The following is a 7,922-nucleotide window of genomic DNA, read 5'->3' as shown; positions in this document are numbered from 1 at the left end:
TTTCTTGGAATAGGCATAAATATGGATCTCTTCCAGTCAGTTGGCCAGGTAGCTGTCTTCCAAATTTCTTGGCATAGACAAGTGAGCACTTCCAGCATTGCATCCATTTGTTGAAACACCTCAATTGGTGTTCCGTCAATTCCCGGAGCCTTGTTTTTTGCCAATGCCTTCAGTGCAGCTTGGATTTCTTCCTTCAGTACCATCGGTTCCTGGTCATATGTTACCTCCTGAAATGACTACACGTCGACCAGTTCTTTTTGGTATAGTGATTCCATGTATTCGTTCCATCTTCTTTTGATGCTTCCTGTGTCGTTTCTTATTTTCCCCGTAGAATCCTTCAGTATTGCAACTTGAGGCTTGAATTTTTTCTTCGGTTCTTTCAGCTTCAGAAATGCTGAGCATGTTCTTCTCTTTTGGTTTTCTATCTCCAGGTCTTCGCACATGTCATCATAATACTTTACTTTTGTCTTCTCAAGCTGCCGTTTGAAATCTTCTGCTCGGCTTTTACTTCATTTTTTCCTTTTCCTTTAGCTACTTGACGTTTAAGAGCAAGATTCAGAGTCTCTTCTGACATCCATTTAGGTCTCTTCTTTCTCTCCTGTCTTTTTAATGACCTCTTGCTTTCTTCAGGTATGATATCCTTGACGTCATTCCATAACTAATCTGGTCTTCCATCATTAGTGTTCAACGCATCGAATCTACTCTTGAGATGGTCTTTAAATTCAGGTGGGATATTCTCAAGGTTGTACTTTGGCTCTCGTGGACTTGTTCTAATTTTCTTCAGTTTCACCTTGAACTTGCATATGAATAATTGATGCTCTGATTCACAGTTGGCCCCGGCCTTTTCTGACTGATGATACTGAGCTTTTCGATTGTCTCTTTCCACAGATGTTGTCAATTTGATTCCTGTGTATCCCATCTGGTGAGGCCCATGTGTATAGTCACCATTTATGTTGGTGAAAAAAAGTATTTGCAATGAATAAGTCACTGGTCTTTCAAAATTCAATCATGAAATTTCTGGAATTGTTTCTATCACCAAGGCCATATTTTCCAGCTACCAGTCCTTCTTTTTTTCCAATTTTTGCATCCTAATCACCGGTAATTATCAGTGCATCCTGATTGCATGTTTGACCAATTTTAGACTACAGAAGTTGGTAAAAATCTTCAATTTCTTCATCTTTGGCATTAGTGGTGGGTGGGTAAATTTGAATAATACTTGTATTGACTGGTCTTCCTTGTAGGGGTATGGATATCATCACTGACAGTGTTGTACTTCAGGATAGATCTTGAAATGTTCTTTTAGACAATGAATACAATACCACTCGTCTTCAAGTTATCATTCCCAGCATAGCAGACCATATGATTGTCCAATTCAAAACGACCAACATCAGTCCATTTCAGCTCACTAATGTTTAGGGTACTGATCTTTATGCATTACATTTCACTTGGGGGGATTTCCAGTTTTCCTACATTCTTACTTTGTACATTCCAGGTTCTGATTATTAATGGATGCTTGCAACTCTTTCTTCTTATTTTGAGTCATGCCACATCAGCAAATGAAGGTCCCAAAAGCTTGACTCCATGCATGTCATTAAAGCTGACTCTAGTTTGAGAAGGCAGCTCTTCCCCAGTCATCTTTTGAGTGCCTTCCAACCTGAGGGGCTCATCTTCCAGCACTATACCAGACAATGTTCTATTGTTATTCATAAGATTTTCGCTGGCTAATTCTTTTCAGAAGTAGACCAGTGGTCCTTCTTCCTAGTCTGTCTTAGCCTGGAAGCTCAGCAGAAACCTGTCTGCCATGGGTGACTCTGCTGGTATTCGAATACCGGTGGCATATCTTTCAGCATCACAGCAACACACAAGCCCCCACAGTACAACAAACTGACAGGCGCATGGGGGAATGGAAAACTATTGGTAAAAAGAAACAAACACTGATATATGCCACAACATGGGTGAATCTCAAAAGTATTATGCTATATAAAAAAACGTCCAACACAAAAGACTGTATACTGTGTGATTCCAGTCATATGACTTTCTGGAAAAGGCAGACTTATAAGGGAGAGAAATCAGATTAGTGGATGCCAGAGGTAAGAGTGTCCGGAGGACATGTGGAAACGTTTTGGGTTGATGAAAACATTCTATATACTGATGTGATAGTTATTAAATGACTATGTGTCAAAACTCAGAACTGACCCATGACCCATTGCCGTCGAGTTGATTCCGACTCATAGCGACCCTATAGGACAGAGTAGAACTGCCCCACAGGGTTTCCAAAGGGCGCCTGGTGGATTCAAACTGCCAACCTTTTGATTAGCAGCTGTAGCTCTTAATCACTATGCCACCAGGGTTTCCAAACTCAGAACCATTTATCTAAAAAGGGTGAATTTTACTGTATATAATACTGCAATAGACATGGCTTTTAAAAAGATGTAACAGGAGAGCAACATCAGCAAAATGACAGAACAGGCGGCTCCAAGCTCGAACCTACACAGAAGCATAGAAAAACAAGCAGAAATGGTCAGAACCACTTTGTCAGAATGCTGGAAGACAGTCAAAGATTTACAGCAACTGAGTGAATCAAGGAAAAGTCTACTTAAAAACGGTAGGAAAATTTTGAAAGTGGATAGTGGTGATAGTTGCACAACATGAAGAACGTAATTAACGTAACTGGGTTGTATATGTAAAGTATGTCAAAATAGCATATGTTTTGTTACATATATTTATACCACAATAAATTATTTTTTAAAGGTAGGAAAGCAAGCAAAGACCAAGATGGTGGAGTAAAAAGCTCCATGTTCCCGTTTCTCCACAGAAATTATTAAAAAAAAAAAAAAAAGCAGAACTGTGAAAACAGTTGGAACTCTGACGAACAGTCTAGGGTTCACAGCAACTAAGTGAAAGTTTGTCAAAACAGTAGAAAAGCTTTGTGTTTTTTTGTTTTTCTTTTGTTTTATAATATACTGGCTCTTGCCCCATCCCTGACCCAGCTGAATAGCCAACTTGAAATGGCAGCTTGTGTTTCCAGCAAGAGATAATGGTTCCCAGTTTTGGAGTGAGCAGAAGATAAACTATGTGGCTTTTTTGTTTGAACCTGTTGAGTGGCTACCTAAAGGACTGAAACAAAGCACTCATCTCTATAACATCCATCTTGAAGATTCCTCAGGGTGGAGGAGAGGCAGGCATAGCCTGAGGCACTGTAAGGTGCCCTGAAGAGCCTATGGCCATCTGGGGAAAATAACATACAGTGGAAAGCTTGGAACCAAAATTAAAAAGCCAGCGAGAAAGATTCTTTAGGAGGTTGGGGCATTGGAAGGTGCTCATGTATAATGTGTAGAGCTACTCACATGCTCAAGGCAAGATACATGCTCAGAAAAGACCTGAGGAAATCCTAAGCTTTCACCATGGGTTGGTCTGTGCTCTCAGTGTAAGCCTGGCTAAGTGTTGAAGGAAGACCCCAGCACAGAGCCAGTCTGTAAGACTGCAAGAGGTGATTTGGGTTTTTTTGTTGTTTTTTGTATTATTTTTCTTTGGTTTGTTTGTTTTCTTTCTTTTTTCTTTTGAACACTGCTATTCAGGTTCATCTCTGTCAGAATACTAGCTGAACACTAGCTAACATTCTGGAGACTTCAGTCAACACACATCAAGAAATCTAGTCTTTACAAAAATGGTTTGGAAAAGTCATTAAACCAATGGGCTATAACAGCCTTCAATAAAAGGGGAGATAGTAAAAGAATGAAAAAAGAAAATATTAAAAACCAGCAAACCCTGAGGAAGTGAAGAATCTGAATTCCAGATGTGCCACATTATATTATTCATATATCCCAGTTTCAACAAAAAAAAATCCCAAGGCATACAGCAGGATTGCCCATTCTAAAAAAAAAGACAAACCATCCCTGAGGAAGCAAAGACATTGGACTTCCTAGACAAAGACTTTAAAATAACTGTTTTAAATATGCTCAAAGAGCTAAAGAAAATAATGTAAAACCAAAATGGGAATATCAGTAAAGAGACAGAAATTTTAAAAAGAAATCAAACAGAAATTCTGGGTCTGAAAAGTACAATAATTGAAATGAAAAATTCACTAGAGGTACTCAGTAGCAGATTTTTAAGCTGGCAAAAGAAACAATTAGCAAATTTGAAAACAGGACACTTTAAATGACCTAATCAGAGGGACAGAAAAAAGAAGGAAAATTAAACAGAACCTGAGGGACCTCTGGAACACCATTAAGTGAATAAACATACACATTATGGTAATCCTAGAAGATAGAGAAAGGGGCAGGAAAAATATTTGAAGGAATAAGGCTGAAAATTTCCCAAACTTGACAAAAGACATAAAACTAGACATCCAAGAAGCTTAGTAAACCTCAAGTAGGATAAACCCAAAGAGATTTGCACTGACACATGATCTACACATTAAATTTTTAATATCTTAAATATGTACACAAAAGGAAATAAGAGAATCAAAATGAATCACTGCAAAATAACCAACTGAGCATAAAAGAGGCCAGTATGGGAGGAAATGAGGGACAAAAAAGGTATGAGACAGAGAAAACAAATATCAAAGTGGCAGAAGTCCTTTCTTATCAGAATTAAAAAAAAAATTATCAGAATTACTACACATAAAAGGGAATATTCATCCACAAAGAGCAATGGATTTCTGATCTATGCCGCAACGTGGATGAACCTTGAAAACATTGTGTTAAGTGAAATAAGTCATATCAGATTATCTCACTTATACGAAGTATTTAGAATAAACAAATGTATAGAGGCCAAAGTAGAGTCATGGTTACCAGGACCTGGGGGAAGGGAGGAATGGGGAGCTGATGCTTAAAGGGTGCTGAGTTTGTGTTTCAGGTGACGAAAAAGTTTTGGAGGTGGGTGGTAGTGGTGAATGTGTTTAATGTCACGGAATTGGTTAGAATGACAAGTTTTGTGTTATCTACATTTTACCACAATAAAATTTAAAAAAAGAAGAGTGCAATTTGATTGCTATTATGCCAGCACACCACTCAAGGACGCACTGAAAGCCAAGGTCTTCAGTTCTGTCTATACCCCATTACCACCACTAGCTTAAAAACATTTTTGTCACTGAATGAACTGGTTCCTGGGGACCTCGTGGTGCAGTGGTTAAGCGTTTGGTTGCTAACCAAAAGGTCTCCAGTTTAAATCCACCAGCCTCTCCTTAGAAACCTTATGGGGCAGTTCTACTCTGTCCTATAGGGTCACTATGAGTCAGAATCAACTTTATGGCAAGGGTTTGGTTGATTTTGAAACTGGTTACTTGGGTGACTACAAACCTAGGCTTGAGTCTGAATTAGTTTCAAGCCTTTCCTTCTGATTCCTTGGTCATGTCTCACACATCAACAATGAATAGCTGAAAAGTAAAGTGTTTTGTCTCTAAGACCTTATGACCCTATATAACCAAATGTAAGTTTTAATGAATTGACTCAACTATTTGAACCCAGTTAATCTCATTGATCAGTTTTGTCAGTTGATCTTTTTTTCTTATTCCATTTTCCCCACCTGCACGATGACCTCCTTGGATATCTTAAATTTCTTAAATAGAAGGTATAAATCAACAATCAAGCAGAAAAAAATCATGAGGATTGGTGAGCTCTGGAAGAGGCATGAAGGTTTCATAATAATGGACAGCACCCAAAAATTTGTCTAACTCTAGACAAGTCCTACCTAAAAAAAACCCAGAGGCCTCTGTAGAAACTTTTCATGCACTTAGTTCACCAAGTCACTGTTCCCTTATTGTGCACTTTGATGTTCTAAAAGAAAGAAGTAGGAAGGAACACACCCCCAGCTGTCCTCACCTGAAATAGTAGCTAGGTATGTATGACAAGGGAGGAAAAGGCTAGAGAAGAAGGCTTGGCAATATGTGAGCAAAGGCATTTCAAATTCTGATTGTATGAAATTTCCTCAGTGAGGGACTCAGTCTGTGTTCTGGGTACTCTATCTGTGGCTATTTTCATGAGCTAAGTATCAGGCCAGGGTCTAGTGGATCATAATTCCAGACAATTTTGAGAAACCCTATGGTCATTTCCCACAGAAAGCCAACCCTGGAGAAGCAAATATGGACAGGGAAACTAAATTTCTGCTCCTGAGTCTATCCAATTACCCACAAGTGCAAAGCATTCTTCTTCAGCTTCATCCTGCTTAACTTAACTTTCCGGTTGGCTATGGCCATATTCTCCTCTTCTGACTTGACCCACCTATCCAGTCTAATGTATCTTTTCCTCAGCAATCGTTCCTTCCTGAACATCTACTACTTCAACAGTAGCAGCCCTCACATGCTGGCCATTGGCTGACTTTCATTCTGACTCTCTTCCTGGCCCACTACTTTTTCCAGATGACAAGCTCCTCCTTCCTGAGTATCGGAGTGCTTACATCCGGCTGCCATGGCCTATATGAGGGCTGTAGCCATCTGTAACACTACATTACCCACTCATTGTGACTTGTGGAGTCTACGTGGGTCTTGTAGTCAGTTGTTGGATGACAGTAGGTACCTGTGGTAGAATCCTCATGGCCACAATGGCATCACTCCACTGTGCCCGAAATACCTTCGATTATTTCACTTGTGAGATCCAGACTGTGCTAAAGCTGGCATTCTCTGACACCAGCTTCAGTGAGCTGCTATTGATGGGCATCAGTACCTTGAACCCGCTTCTGCCCTTTGGCTTTATCTTCACCTCGTATAGGCCATCCTGACTACCTCCTTGCCTTCCACTATTTACTGTGCCATCTTAAGGCCTTCTCCATCTGTGATTCCCATTTGGCTCTGGTGATCATCTTCTATGGCATAGCCATCTCTATGTACTTAAAATTTCATTCACAGGGGTCCCAAATGAAAACAAATTTATTGTTACCTTCTTTGACATCATCATGCCCATGTTTCAAACCATCATCTATAGCCTGCAAAAAGGATGTGAAGGATGCCCTTAGGAAGAAGGTAGGGAGGAAGTGATTTAGACTAGTGGACCAAGACTTTCCCCACGAGGCTCATGGATGACTGGGGACCAAGCAGCAGATAACTTACTTCTATACAGACTGACATATACAGCTCCTAAGCATTGTGCTAAACACTTTGAGGGTTTCAGACATGGTCTTAGTTCTTAAAGAGATTATAATCTAGTTGAAGTGGTGGAGGAAAGATAGTGTACCAGTAGCAATAACATAAGAACGGTAATATAAGTAGAACATAGTAAGTGCTGCAAAAGATCTAAGACAAGGACTATGCTGTTCTGAAAAGGAGGAGGAAAAGCTTACATCGTGTTGCATAGGTGCGTTCATGGGAAGCTTCATGAAGGAGTTGGCAACATTTGAATTGCTATGTAAAATATGGGAACAGTTTGGATGAAGTAAGATAAGGCAGTGAGGAGAGCATCTTTGACAAAGGGAACAGAAGAAACGAGGGCACAGGGATGGTAAAGAGAGCAATGCAGGAAGGGGGGAGAGTCCCTTTTGGCTGGAGCAGGAGGAATGTGGGGATAAATGACAGATGAGGCTGGAGAATTTGGAATTTATCCCAGCCAGGAACTGTCATTTTGGGGACTCTGGAGCTAGGCTTCCTGGGTTAAAACCCTGGTTCTACCACTTACTTGCTGTGTGACTTATTCAAGCTACATAATCTCTCTAGTCCTCTGTTCCTTAAGAGAATTGAATTCACTAACAACTATTTTGGACACATAGCATGAGATCAACCCATGTTTGAAGCATGCATGAATATGAGCATGAATGAGTGAATGAGTAGAGAGTGAATGAATGATTTGCACTGAAAGCCTTCTTATATTACAGTCCCAGATAAGATCCATTGTAAAGACAAGATTCCCCATCTGCAGCACATGCCTGTTAAACATATGCTGTCTTCAGACGTCTGCATTTTCACTTATTCAGTCTTTAGAAGGTGGTATGGG

Source organism: Loxodonta africana, chromosome X, assembly GCF_030014295.1.
Source record: "Loxodonta africana isolate mLoxAfr1 chromosome X, mLoxAfr1.hap2, whole genome shotgun sequence".
Taxonomy (NCBI): domain Eukaryota; kingdom Metazoa; phylum Chordata; class Mammalia; order Proboscidea; family Elephantidae; genus Loxodonta; species Loxodonta africana.
Note: the sequence above shows the minus strand (reverse complement) of the source record.